Genomic DNA, 15,807 nt, shown 5'->3' with positions numbered 1-15,807 from the left:
GGACGACTCCCATGGGTAGGAGAAGTCTCCCAAATAACGTAGATTTATCGGCCTCACATCTCTCTGATTTTCAATTAAGTCTGGACCTAGAAAGGACCCCAGAATTAATGCCCGAAATAACCCCAGATGAGATAAGGATTATCAGAGGGAGGAGAGAGGGAGCGATAGGGAAAAGAAGGATAAACCCTAAAAATCCGATTCATCATGACTCCAGTATCCAACACGAAGTAAAACTCACAACACCCCTACAAGACAATCTCCTTTCTGACAACTCAGCTATTAATCAGTCCATACATGACAATCCAGACTCTCTTAGCGTAGCAAACTCTATTCATTCCCCACCTAGTAACACGCAAAGGGATAATGTCAACCCACTTTTAATAAACAACATAGCAGAGCTCTTAAAAATCGCTATTACACCACTTGAATTAAGACTGTCCCAGATGGAGCAACAATTACAGCTTCTTGTTAACATCATGAAACCTAAACAAGTACTAGGGGATAAAAAAGAGAGAGGAACCAAACCACCCCCTCAAAAGGTGCCACAAATGCATAACAACAAACACGAAATTGCCCCAACAGAGTCCCCCTCAAAACTACAACCCCCCGAAGTACTTATAATAGAGAGAGTAGAAGAAACTATTGTTAACTCCAATATAAATTCTCCCCAGGTTAATGTCCCGGCCGTACTAACCACAGGTTCCGAAAATCCCTCCTTTAGGGGGAAAAAAACGTTGTACCAAACAAACACTTCGATTTTAAACAAGCAGGCCCCCAAAACAGCAACAACTGATTCCAGCATAGCCAATACGAGGGGCCCTAAAAGTAGATTGGTGGTAGACTTGCCACCAAAAGCAAGTCCATACGTTGTAGTTATGGTTGGTGTACCCGAGCTAGAAGATCATGCTGTGGAATCTACCTGGTCGTTGAAAAACAAGGTTCAGTTCTGGTTAAACATTAATCGCCCCATCACTGAACCCGGGTCATCTAGGATTTTGATGGTCCGTAGAACCCCTTGGGTGGGAAACAGCAAGAAAACAATACCGGGAGACTGTATCTTGATTTCATTTGAACATCCCTGGTGGCGGATTATATATGCTCTTGGGAGTTTCCAAACACCTATGGTGAAATAGGAACTAGGCGACTTTCCTTTTTCTACCCCTCGAGGTTCTTTAGGGAGGCTCCTACCATCAATGCTCCTCCCCGGGTAACAACAGCCCCAGCCCACGACAATTATTCTAACCAATGGAAAACAGTGGGTTCTCGTTCCCGTGAGCATGGTGGTTATCAGCACATACCAGGGCCTCGATTTTGGGGTGGAGGTAGAGATGAATGGGGCGTCCACCAACAGTGGATATCAAATAGAGAGCCAATGCAAAGGGAAACCTGGTTTGGAATCCCAACTGACAATAGATTCAGTGTCCTTGAGATGGTTGACTGACTATCAATTCCTTCTAAGGTCACCAACCATAGTTCATCTCACTCATTATCCAATGCCACAATCGACTGCTCAATTCAAGAAATAGCGACTAACGCAGAATCGTACCCGTTATCTATTCTTTTTTGGAACATAGCGGGGCTTCGTTCCAAAATCGAAGATGGCTCGATAGCATATTTCCTGGAACAGGGGAAAATTATATGTCTACAGGAGACCTGGTCTCTATCGGAGCTTCATCTCCATGGGTTTCAAACGTATTTTACGTCAGCTTTGGGAGGAGGCATTGGTAGACCAAAGGGGGGGCTGACCACATATATTGCCAACACAGTAAATTATCTTACAACATCGCTGGTTGCGTCGGACCCAACCTTCCAACTATTAAAGCTCCTTTTCAATAAAACCGAGCCCATCCTCTTGCTTAATGTGTATAACAATCTCGAGGATGATCAATTTTTGTCTCTTATTAGTAAAATCAAGGAGAGATTGAGAAATAATTCTATAATTGGTAAAGGGCCAATTCACTTCATATGTGGCGGAGATTTAAACATACATCCATGCCCACATGTCGGGAAAAATAGATGTGGAATTGTGGATGAAGATGACGCTCCTATTATGCACTTCACTCATAGTAAAGTGGGGATTGCTATGAATAACATGTTACTGGATTTAAAACTTGAAATAGTAAACGAATCAATTCCAGGGTCAAACCTCCTACAACCAACGTACGTGGGCAGGGGCCATAGTACGACAGTAGACTATATCCTCCTCTCGTCAGGATTGTCTCCTCGAGTGAGGTCCTGCGAGGTGTTGTTAAACACCTTTAGTGACCATTCCGCTCTCAGATTAGAAATACAACGAACAAAGGGACAACCTGAAATGGGCGCAATAGCGACAACCCTCGCACAAAATAAATTGGAGCTAGGCAGGACAAACGGGTATGCATTGAAGTGGGAGATGATCAATCCGGAGGTAATTATGGGGAAACTAGTAAAAGAGGCATATATAAATATAATCAACTGCCTCGATCTAGCGCTATCTGACGAAGAAGTTTTAACTAATTTTATACAAATATCAGAGAAGATCAAGGAACTTCTCACCACAACATCGAGGAGGCCACCCTCAACTAATAAAGGCTGGTTTAACCATTCCTGCACTATGGCCCTAGCTAACTTAAAAAAGGAAATAAAAAAAACAGTTAGAGTCCCTGAAACGATCCAATTGCTGAGGCGTCAATATCTTTCTGCACGAAAGCAAAGAATCATTGAATTAAAAAAGAAATTATGGGACGATTTACACTCCAGTGCTGTATCAAAGAATAGTCTGGCTTTTTGGCGTACTGTCAAAACACCATATCTCTTGGATTCAGACAGCCCCAAGATAGAAGTGGCCATCGATAAAGCTACGTGGGTGGCACACTTCTCTAAAATTTTTCAAAACACAGCAACTGTTAGCAAAGGACCAGAACATTTTCTCCCAAATGTTGATTATCCCATTTCCCTATTCTTCGATATTACCGAAGTTTTAGCGGCCTTGAATGCAAGTAAAAGTGGGAAAGCCCCAGGCCCTGATGGGGTCCCAGTAGACCTGTTTAAATCTAATCCGGACCTCTGGACCCCCATCATAACAAGAGTATGCACTGCAGCGGCAAAAATGGGCCTGATTGATTCTTGGACAAAGTCAATTATGGTCCCGATCTTTAAAAAAGGAGACCGCCAAGATGTTAATTGTTATCGTCCCATTTCCCTTTTGGACTCGCTAGGTAAAGTGGCTGGCAGAGTTGTCCTCGAACGACTCCGGCAGTGGGCTGAGGAGGGAAACATTATTTCAGATCTACAATTTGGATTTCGGGAGGGGTTTGGAACGGTGGAGCAAGCCCTTAATCTCAGTCTGATCCTGGGAAAATATTGCCAAGCAAAAAAAGAAACAGTTTATATGGTGTATGTAGATTTATCTGCCGCCTTTGACTGTGTATCACACATAAAACTCTGGAACATCTTGACACATATGGGAGTGGACCCCCCTCTCGTAGATTTTATGAGAGAGTTATATTCTGGGGCCTCCGCAAGGGTGCGTTTTGGTACGAAGGGTGAATTGACTGCGCCTTTCGGAGTGGAGCGAGGAGTCAGGCAGGGGTGTGTCCTCGCCCCCTTCCTCTTCTCCTTGTATACAAATGGTTTGGAGGTGGAGATGATGAGGGGGGCTCTGGACCTACCTCGGGTAAAACGGCGTTTGATACCTGCCTTGCTCTACGCGGACGATGCGGTCATTCTGGCCCGCACCCCATGCGAACTGCAGAAATCCCTAAATAGATATGTCGAGTTTATGGGTGGCTTGGACTTACAAGTCAATGTCAAAAAAACATTTGTTATGGTAGCCGGGCGAAAAAAGAAGCGAGTAAAGAACATCTTTCTCAAAGATCAAAAATTGGAGGTGACTACGAAGTATTGCTATCTGGGGGTAATGATTGACGACGGGCTCAACTGGAGAGCAGCAGTAGAGGCCAGATGTCACTTGTTTAAGAGAGCAATAATGTCCCTGATAAGTTTCTCACAGAGACTAGGGAAAAGGCCCCCAGTGGAGCTTCTAAAAATCTACTTAGCTAAATGCCAGGCGATTGCCCTCTACGGAGCCGGAGTATGGGGATCCGCAGAGGTCAGCGCCCTCCAGGTTGCTGAAAATAACTTCCTGAGATTTCTTTTAGCCGTACCAACGAGCACCTCAGTATACGCTCTCCATTTGGAGCTTGGAATCCCCTATCTCGAGGATTTGATAAGAATTCAGCCCCTATTGCTCTGGAGACGTATTTGGACGTCCGATAATAATGTCTTTTCGCAGGAAATTTTGACGGACTCAATGACCATAGACCATTCTGTAAAAATAAAATGGTTATGTTATGTAAGAAATTTCCTCATGGATCTTGGCTTGGAGAAATATTATTCTGACCCTAAAAAAATTATTGAAATCCCAAAGAGAACGCTGAAAAAATTGGCGTTAACGCATCTGGAGTCCTTGAGGATGACCTCTGTTGCGACAAAGCCATCGGTAATTCATGCTAATCTGAATCAGATCACTTACTCCATTCAACCATACTTGACATTACAGATTAGCACCTATCATAGAATGTTGCTGACAAAATTCAGATTAGATTCTTTTTTCAGATTAGTTTCTTTCCCCGATAGAAATAGTTGGGATTCGATTCCCACCCTTTGTCCTTGCGATGAAGTATCAACACAGTCAAATTTACATACTATTCTGTTTTGTAAATTTTATCATCCACATAGGAAGGTTTGGTTACTACCTGTTTTAAAGCGATGGGGATTAAGATAATGTCGCCCGGCGATGCTACGTCTACAAATGTTAGACTCTGAATTGATCTGTTATCATGTCCTCAAGTTTCTAAGATGTATTGTGAAACATAGGAATAACCTGTAAACTGGAGTTTGATCTGAGTCTATGTTGACGAAACGAAACTATGTAATTCCATGGTTTAAAGCTATATGACATGATATTCGATTAGTTTTAACCAACACTTTTTAAGATTAGTGTGTTTTTTTTTTCTCTTTTTCTTTTTCTTTTATTTTGTATTGTATTGTCGAAACAATTGTTCTTTTATGGTTTTTAAAATTGCAAAAACCGAATAAAGAAGATATTATTATTATTATTATTATTATTGGACATTGCTGTTGCTGCTCATACTACATAGACCACCGTGGCTAGGCCCCGTGAGCGGAAGGTCTTGTTCATGACATACCCAGATAATGGTTGCGAAGCCTAGCCAGTCTCTTGCTGCCCTTTCACTGGGAGGTGAACTTGCTTGCAGCAGCAATGCAACAAGTGCCAGGAGAGGAGAAAGTCTTACCACTGCCAGGGACTGTTTACAGCTGCTGGCAGTGACTGCTGCTCTCTGTCCTCAAGAGGAGCAGGTAAAAGAAGACGGTACAGGGATCTGAAGAAGAATGAATGTGTAGGGGAAACAGTACTTAATTTGAGCCAGAGGTTTCAGATGGGGCCCACCGGCACTCATTTTGGGGCTGGCACTTATTTTGTATCAAGAGTAAAGAAGGAAAATGGGGAAAGAAGATGGAAGAGAAAGACAAAAAATGTGTGACACAGGTAGAAAGTGGAAATCTGTAAACAATTAAATATAGGGGCAGGAGTTTACATTGATGGATTAAAAAGACATGAAATGTAATGAAGGCTAGACAGACCTGGTATTTAAGCACACTGACATTCAGTAGCACCTGCCTTTTAGACCAAACATGGGGCCCGTCACTTATACTTTCACAAGCACTGGGTAGAGCTTATCGTTTCTGGGAGAAGTGAGTTTTTATTGGTGAGTTTCTATTTTTTAATTTTTATTCGTTTTTTTTTTTTGAGAAACTGAAACCTGAAGTTCGAAGTTTCCAGTCCATGAGATTTAAATCTTGGATTTAAACATGAACATGCTATTAATCTGCATGGTTTGATGCTGAGTGGAGCGACACGATAGTGTATATTTACTAGGAACTAGCGCAGCGTAAAACTGCGAGCAATTAAGCAGAGATGCGCTGCATTATTTAAAAAATGCAGGGATGAGCCATATTGATAAAGAATATGGCGCATACGGCACACTCCTGTGTTTTCCCTTGCTCTGGTGCTAAAAAAAGCTGCCTAGCGCCAACACAGACTACCTTGTGCCATAGTGCAAGGGTGCATGGTTTACAGGGATGATTCCGTGCAAACTTCACAGTCCATGCCCGGATGATTCCCTGCAAACTTCACAGTCCATGCCATGGAGGAATGGGCTTTGGAGCTCCCACGGCGCTGCCCACCTAACACCACAAAACCTGTAATCAGGCCCTTAATCTCCTCATGCCTACCAAAAATGAATATGTCCATGTGTAATGTAACTGGTGCTTTAAAATATATATTTTTAATATATAATTGAATAGATATGAAATATGAAAATTAGCTTGTGTATATTTTAGGCCTGAGCTAAAATTCCGTTCCGTTCCGCTCGCGGAAATTGCGCTAATTTGACATTTTCGCGTTCCGCGGAGAGCGGGAAAATGTCAAAATTTCCGCAATCCGCATTTTACCGGAAAATTTTTGCTTGCTCGCGCTGTAAAATAATACATTCCCGTGTGCGCGCGATCGCCTTACCTGAATCCCCGCGTTCGCCGACAAGTTTTCCCGATCCGGTCGCGTTCTCCACGAGATGTTGGATTGTTGGTAGCCATTTGCGCTGTCTCGCGACAGTTCGCGCCCGCAGTAACGTCATTCGTCGCGCGATCACGTCTTTCTTCTTGCGATCATGCACCACGAGACAAGTGAAAACAAGATGGCCGTGCCCGTGAGCAACCGCATGGGTAAGTTGGCGAGCCGCGACCACGCAGAAAATACCGCGAACGGGCGGGAAAAAAACTTCTGCATCTTCGCGATATTTCCACGTGTTTGCGGAGATTTTTAACATTTTCGCGATAATTTGCGAAAGTGAATTTCGCAAATTCCGCCCACCCCTAGTATATTTATTGAAACTGATCCCCAGATACAAAAATAAGTTTGAATGGGGACAGTTCCGTACCGTACGGCTCAATACTCTTAGTCCCTGTTGGGACATGAGGAATAATATTCAATTTCTATGAAGTATGATGAGTGAATGATGATGATTGTTGTTGAGCTGAATTAATGGATTGGTTATGATAGTAGGGAACCCTAAAACAATTATGAACTGATCACGACTTATGCCTTCACCCCTTTATTTATAAAATAGGAATAACTGTATATGTCTCCTTCTTTTATGTTTGTTGGTTATTTTAACACCCGTGTCAGGTCACTCTATTTGATGTTTAGATGAAATGATGAAGTTTTTAAATGTTCTTAATGTCTTTATTAGTCTTGTATTTATACTTCTGAGAATGTTGATACATGTGTATATATATTTTGTTTCAACACAGGCACACATGATTCTGTGCGAAGAGCACAACATCCTCGACCCCTCCCAATCCGGATTCAGATAAAACCACAGCACAGAAACCGCCCGCTTCGTTGCTACAGACGACACTTGCTCCCTCCTGGACAGAGGAGAGACAGTAGCACTCATCCTCCTCGATCTCTCAGCAGTCTTCGACACAGTCTCACACCGCCCCCTAACACGCAGTCTTCACGACGGTGGGATCCGGGGCAAGGCCCTCGACTGGATCCACTCTTTCCTCTCGGGCAGAACGGAGCGAGTCAGACTCCCTCCTTTCGTCTCAGACCCTACACCAACCACCTGCATGGCTCTGCTCACCCCCATCGTCAGAACACACGGTCTCAACATTGTCTCATACGCAGACGACACCCAACTCATCCTCTCCCTATCCAACGAACCCAACGCAGCCAAGCACAACTTTCAAGAAGGCATGAAAGCAGTCGCCAAATGGATGAAAAGCAGCTGCCTACAACTCAACATTGGCAAAACAGAAGGACTCATCATGGGCCCACACCCCGATGCCTGGAAGGACACCTGGAGCCCCCCCACCCTCAGAAACCCACCCACGGACCACTCACGCAATCTCGGAATCATCCTGGACTCCGAACTCAAAATGGACTTCCAGATCAACTCCATTGCATCCTTCTGCTTCCATACCCTCCGCAAGACTTTCAAATGGATCCCCCTCGAGCACAGAAAGACCTTCACTCAAGCCCTCGTCACCAGCAGACTTGACTACGGCAACTCAGTCTACGCTGGAATAAACAAAAAACTCACCCGCAAACTACAAAACATCCAGAACGCCAGCGCAAGACTGGTCCTCAAGCTGCCAAGACACTGCCACATCTCCCAGCACCTGCGCACACTCCATTGGCTCCCGAACAAGGCTATAATCACCTTCAAGATTATTACCAACGCCCTGCACAACATCAGACCTGCATACCTGAACAGCCGACTCGAATTCCACGCACCCCAAAGGACCCTACTATCAGCCTAGCTCTCCTACACCGTGGCCCCCTGCACCAGTACGTCCAGATCGGGAGGCCACTCCTTTTCCTTCCTTGCGGCCAGAGCCTGGAACACCCTACCGCTACACCTCAGACAGACGACATCACTCCCAATCTTCACGAAAAACCTCAAAACATGGCTCTTCGACAGACCTCCTCCTTGATGGACTGGAACCTGCACCTCCCCTCCTCCCCAGCGCCTTGAGACCCTCACGGGTGAGTAGTCATGCTCAACAAACACATGATTGATTGATTGATTAAAAATATAAAACATATCAATAAATAATATAAAAATTATGAATATATTATAAATGAAATAATAGTATATAAAATATACAATTATTTAGTATATACTGATAAAAGATATGTGGAAATAATGTTGATAACAATAAAAAACTAAAACTTGAAAATGTATAACATGCAAATGTATGTAAATATGATTTACGTGCTTTACCAATTATTAAAAATACTGAAAAATGCTTTATTTACATCATTTTATATTTTTGAATTTTTACTTGAAGTACATATAACACAAATTGTACAACTACACAGAAATAAAAACTGGAAAGAGATACAAACTGAAAAATGTGTGACAGGTTTTTATCATACAAAATTTGTGAAAGGTGTTGGACACTAAAGAAGTAATATTTACTATTCCCACTCCAATCTAACCAAATTGGGGAAAAGTGTTGAACACTAAAGAGGGAATATTTCCTATTACCACTTCAATAAAAGCAAACTTCAGACAGGGGTTGGACACTAAATGGGTGACATTTACTATTCCCACTTCAATATAAACCATATTAGGGAAGATGTTTAACATTCAAGGGGTGATATTTACTATTCCCACTCTAATCTAAACCATATTGGGGAAGGTGTTGGACAGTGTATAGTTTAAAATTACAATATCCACTTCAAACTAAAACATTTAGCATAACATGCTACAAAATATATTATATTACGTAGACAATCAATACTACATATGTTCACATTTTGTGTACAATTTAGTAAATTATTATGTATACACAGTAATTTAACTACAAACCTTTATATCTTTATATTCATAGTTATATTTAAATTATAAAAGTACTATTTTAATTACTATTCAAAAAATTTAATTTGTTTACAAATATTCATAAACAGAACTTTTATTAAAAATAAACATGTAACAATAATACATTTTGAAAAATGTCATATTTTTAACATTTGAAAAATATTATAAATGTTTACAATTGTTTTAATTAGAAAAATGAAAAACATTACCCATTTCAAATTAACATTCTTTTAACCCCTTCAGTGCCACGCCCTTTCCCCCTCCTGTGCCGGGCGTTGCACTAGTGGGTGGGGTTCATGACGAGATAGTCTCGTCATGGGCACAGCGCAACCGTGCTCCATGACGAGACTATCTCGTCATGGGCACTGAAGAGGTTAATATGCACACATTTCTAACTATTCTATTTATTTGTCTTTAGTTTTTAATATATATATTATATATATATATATATGTGTGTGTGTGTCATACCATTAACATATACCTAAAATGGCATTAACAGGACCCAGCTCCACCCACAGGCTCCTGCCTGTGCCTCATCCCTGGTGGCCTAGTGGAAGAGCCAGCTCTTCTGCTAATCTGCTCTATGGGTGTCAGCCTTTTATTTCTTTTCTGTTTTGCATTTCTGTTTAGCCTTTCTCTTCTTCCTTTTTCTCTTCTGCCTTTTTTTATTCTTTGCCTTTTTTTCTCTTTTCCCCTTTTTCCTGTTTTTCCCCGTTGCTCCCCATTGCTCCTACCTCCCAGCTGTTCACCCTCCCCGACCCCCGGGCACTACAACCCCAGCACTCTCCACGCACTCAACCCTGGATGCAACAACAACTGCCAACTCTCGACGACGAGCAACACCTTCGCCCGATCTCCTGCCGACTCTGCCGCCGCACCTTTACCCACCTCTAGGTCCAGACAGCAACCTCCAACCCGCCATCGCACACAAGCCCCTGAGCTGCATTTTCCTCAAAGTATGATCCAAGCACAGACACGCCGTAGAAATTTTGGACCTCCTCAACACTCACTCGCTTGACGTCACCTTCCTCACAGAGACCTAGACCAACGCCAGCACCGCTCCAGACATCGCAACCACCATCTCAGACAGATACAAGATCCTGAGGAAAGACTGCTCCAACGACCCAGAAGGAATCCTCACCATCATCCACAAAAGCTCCCCCAACTAACAACTACCAACTTAGACTACGCATTGTCCCTCATAAAACACATTACCTTCCAGAACCAGCCCAACCCCAGAATGATGCTCCGTGGAAAACTTGGATACAGACCTCCCGGACCCCGCTCCCCTTTCACCAACAGCATTGCAGACTATATCGCCCCCCCATGCTCTCCCCTCCATGGGCTACATACTGCTCGGAGACCTGAACTTCCATCTAGACAACCTCAATGATTCCCAACACCACCGCACTCCTGGAGAACCTCACCAACATAGGACTGAAGCAACGGGTAGATGGTATTTTTCCGACATTTAGGGGCTGATTACGATGTCGGGTGGATCACCACCGCCCGCATGGCGGTGGCGATCTTCCCCACATTTCTCTCCGCCCACCATCCATTCCCCCCTGCCATATTAGTATGGCGGGGGGACCCCAACGGACGGAAAGACCGTCCGCCGGTTTTCTGCCGGTCGACCAGTCGACCGGGCGGAAAAGGGACTTCATATGGCGCGGTGTCTGCTAGATACCACCATCCATATTAGAATGGGCAGCGGTGCAAGGCTTTCCATGGCGGAGACCCCGCCATGGAAAGCAAGGCAGATTTTGCTATTGGGGCCCGTTGCGGGCCCCCAGGTTATTGGGGGGGTGGGGGGTGCTGCACATGGTACCCTCCTACATTGTCATGGTGCATGGTGCACGGTGCCTGTCACCTTGTGCATGAAAATGCACAACATGCATTCCCAGCATTGTGGCGGGCGGTGCTGTGAGCACCGCCTGCCACAATGCTGAGAATAGAGGATGCCACCGCCACGATGGTGGTGGCATCCCAATTGCTGGTGTGGGACCGCCGCACCACCTGCGGCCGGTCCCAGCACCGCTAGGGTGGCGTCTGCCCACCATCCTAATCGGCCCCTAAGTGTTGACTGTAGTGTGAACACACACTGAGGGGAGCGAAAATTGTGCACTGCGTGTACCATGATGTAAAGGAACAAACTTTTCTGGGATCCAATGTAGTGTCTGGCCACACCCTTTTCCCTGCCTAAACTGATTTTCATGACCTCCTCTACCATTTTTACACGTTCTTAATGCTTCCTTTTGTAAAAATTGCATTCTGGCCCATTGATTACACTTCATCTGGTCCAAGCTGTTGAGTACGGCCCGAACTGGAGAGTACAGCCCGAGCAGGAGAGTACGGTCCGTGTGCGGAGAGTACAGCCCAGGTGCCGAGATTCCGGCCCAACTACGGATGCAGAGATACGACTCGTAAATGATCTCTGTGAATACCAAAAGTCGTACTGTTAGACTTTTGTCTCAAATTACCTTTGTGAATCAGCCCCTAAGTGTCCTGCTACGGGCACTTTATGGCCAGTGACAACAGGAAGTTCCTGTGCACTAATGGAACCACCAGCCTCTTGATAGTACCTGTATTTAACCAGTTCACTATAAAGTAGACCATCCTGCCAGCCAATATAGTGTTTCCTGACCACCCCTTTGCTAACCAGTTCTTGGGCTTCCTTCCAAAGTGCCTCAAGCATAGGGCACTGCTCTTTGTGCCTTGCAAAAAATCTCAAGTAGGACCCCCAGCAGCTAACAATCCTTGCAACTCTGAAAGTGGCCCAGACTCCAGCACATGGTCAGCTTCAGGAGTCTCATCCTCCTCTCATTTGGGAGAAGAAGCGATGATCTCCATGGCCACTGACTTCACAGAGTTTCATCTTTCCTGCAAACAACCTTGCCCTGGTCCCTGCAAATTAGAGATGATCCCAGTCTCATTCGAGACTGTGATGCAGCCTGTGCTCTGGTCAACACAGCTGATGTTGTCCAAGCCCTAAAGGCATCTGGTCCTGGAACTAAGCCTGGGGCAATCAAATCATTGCCCAAGAGACATCCAGCTGCTTGCTTTTCCCTTACCCCAACATTAATCATGGCCTTCTTGCCACTGAGTTCAATCTCAACTCTGGTAAATGGGTATTGATTGCTGGCTACCAATCCTGTGTCCTTGGTTACAGGGAGTATCGCCTCAGGCTTAAGACTTAACCATAGTTAGGAAAGCTCCAGAATCCTCCAGGGCATGTACTTTTGTCTAATTGATCCTAACTTCCTGCACAAATGTGCTTCAGAGCATCTGATTCCTTCTCCCAAATGTTCATAGCTACTAGGTTGAGCGAAACCGGTCCCTCACAGGGAACTTCAACCATGGATAACATGCTTCCTATCACGGGTGTGGCTGAGTTAAGTTCCTTCTCTTGACAGCCTCACATGTAATGTCCCATCTTTATGCACTTAAAACAAGTCACCATCTCGGACTTAGAAGGGTTTACTTGCCTTCCCTTCTTATGATGCTTATTCCTAAACACACCATTCCCATTCCCATGTTTTCTGGGCCCTCTTGAGTCACATGAGAATTACTTTGGCCTTTACCCCCTGGTTTGGAACCAGTCTGTGTTGAGTTCTTCTCCTCTCTCGACTTAGAACCATGCAGCTCTGGTCCATCTTGAACCCTGTTAGCTAACCACCTACCAACTAACATTGCATGTTTTTTTGAATCCCTCTCTGTCAGATCAGAAAGGTATTGCTTAAGTGGGGTAAAGTACTCCTCCTTGAGTTGTTCTGTCACCATCAACTGAGTAAGGGAGTAAAAATCCTTGGCCTCCATCCCTCTTACTCACTCATTCCAATCACCCAGTACATCATGAATCAAAGTTTCAAACGAAACACCATCCACTCTTTTGCAGTCACGGAATCTCTGCAGGTATTGAGCTGGCTTCATCCCAGACTGCCTTATGAGAGTTTCCTTTGTTCGCTCATAGACCATGTGGTCTGCCACAGGAACCCTCCCAGCGACAGCTGTCCCATCCAATGTTGTGAGTTTAGTAGGCCATGTGCACCAACACTTCCATTGTACATGTTTGCATTCAAAGTTGACATTTTTTTTAAACTGTGATGTTTAACACACATTTGCTTGCGCGACTGTATGAGATAGTGTACTCAGAAAAGGTTTCCTTGCAATTCCATTTCTTCGTAGACACATTATCATACCTTAGAACATTGTGTCCAAGGACTGGGTACACTGAACAAATTGGCGTTTTGTTGTTGTTGTCTGTTCTGCGACAGCTCTGGGTGGGTACAAATGGGTTCAGATTTATTCTATGAACTGCACCAAGACTTTGTTTAAGGAGAGGAGCATTTCAATGGATTGTGGTAGGTACCCGGTGCCTGAATTCTAGCCTAGCTAAGTTCCATCACTATCCCAAGAGGGTAGGCCGCCTGCTCTACATCAAGATTGGCTACCAGATGACCCATGCATGCAGGTAAATGGAGAGGTAGACCTTTCTAAGTTATCTGGTAGAATAGCATCTACCCAATTCTCTCTAGGCGAGGCAGTAATAGGTAGGAGTACAATGTTATGTGTAGGTAAGAGTACAATTTTATGCATTCAGATAATCAATGTAAATGCACAAAGGTTGATTCTAAAAAAAAACTTTTTCACCATTTTTGTAATGCTGGTTACTATGCTCTGCATTATTCTACTCATAACTGCAGCACACATATTTTACACAAGAATCCAATTGCCTTAATAAACATTTAAAATGACAATTTGTGTATTCTTTGTGTCTCCCTTTGGGCATGCCTGATTTAACAACAAAAGGGTAGATCTGTTTCCACAATTTCCTTGGGGGAATCAGGGTCGTCATGTTCTGAGGTTGCAGACACCATCCGATACCTAGAAGAGTTTAGAGGTCCAGATGGCGCACGGTGAGCCAGCCAGGAACTATATTAAGATACTCTGATGGAATGAATGGACTCAGTCCCCCATAGTTTTGACGCTTAGTTTTCCCAAACGCATAGTCTTGCTGACGTAGGAAACGTACAACATGGCACTACCCATTTTCTAGGTCAGGCACTTATTTTATAGGTCTCCTGAGTAGTTTTCTTACATGTGCCCAAAGTCCCTAGTCACCATGCTAACAGAGACAGCTGTGGTTTTAGGGAAAACCCCTTCCCAGCAAAATAGGGAGCCCCTATTACTGTCTGTAGACTGTTCAAGCTAGAACCTTCAAAGGAATCACCCCACTATAGTTTACCTTCTCTGAACTCCATTCATGAACCCCTTCACTACTAGGAAAAAGTGCTGCAGAAGAAAGTTTTCTGTTTGTTTCTGCAAATGGTATCAATGAAAGCTTTTATCATGCTAAAATTACCACCTTCCCAGCTTTCAGGAACAGGCAGACTTGAATCAGAAAAACACATTTATTAACACAGTTTTGGCATTTTATTGGGAGCTATTCCATTTTTCCTGTTTTTTGTACTTTCAACCACCTTCCAGTTAGTGGTGGAAATAATTTCTAAAAGGCATAGTGGATCCCGGAAAACTATATATTTCAGAAAAGTTGACAATATTTTAAATTCAGTAAGGGGTCATTTGTGTAGATGCTATTTTAAAAAAATAACCATTGAAATAAAAAAATATTGAAATTGAGTTGAAAAAAACTGCCATTTGTGGCTATGTTTTCATCTGTAACTTCTTGGCAGATTTTCAAAAGCATTATACCGTATGTCTGCTTGTCCCTTCTGGTTGCAGGAATATATAGGGCTAGTAGGTTCTCAAATTACCCGAGGTACCCAGAGCCAACAACCCAGCTGCCCTGTACAATGGTTTTCAGTGTGTACAGACAATACAGTAATTCATATGTTTAATTATAAAGAATAGAAAAAGGGTATGAAGGAATACTTTGTGTTTCTGCAATATAAACCAGATATAGAGTTTAGGAGCAATGGTTGTTTGTACGGCTCACAATTTATGGGTACGCTGACAGGCATGTGTTTCAGAGGAAATTTTGTAAAATGTCTTCTCTGTTACACACTCAAATACATTTGAAAGGCGCAAACATAGGGATACTCAATTGGTAAACGACAAATGTTATACTATTCTCTATTTCCACGTGTCTCCTGATGAAAATGGTACCCCACTTATGTGGCTGGGCCTTGCGACTGCAACACAAAACACCCCAAAATATGATCTATGAGATATCAAATTTCACTCTGCAATATTAATGCTTTTTTACAAGTGGCCCCCATCCAGCCAGCAACTAGGGAAACCTGCCAAACCAACACATTTCTGAAAACTAGACACCAGGAGGAGTCCTGGGTGGGGTTACTTGCATGGCTTTCATCAGGTTTTGTAAACACAGAAT

The sequence above is a fragment of the Triturus cristatus genome, chromosome 2_2 (genome assembly GCF_964204655.1).
Source record: "Triturus cristatus chromosome 2_2, aTriCri1.1, whole genome shotgun sequence".
Taxonomy (NCBI): domain Eukaryota; kingdom Metazoa; phylum Chordata; class Amphibia; order Caudata; family Salamandridae; genus Triturus; species Triturus cristatus.
The sequence above is the reverse complement of the archived record's forward strand: the minus strand, read 5'-3'. Positions refer to the sequence as shown.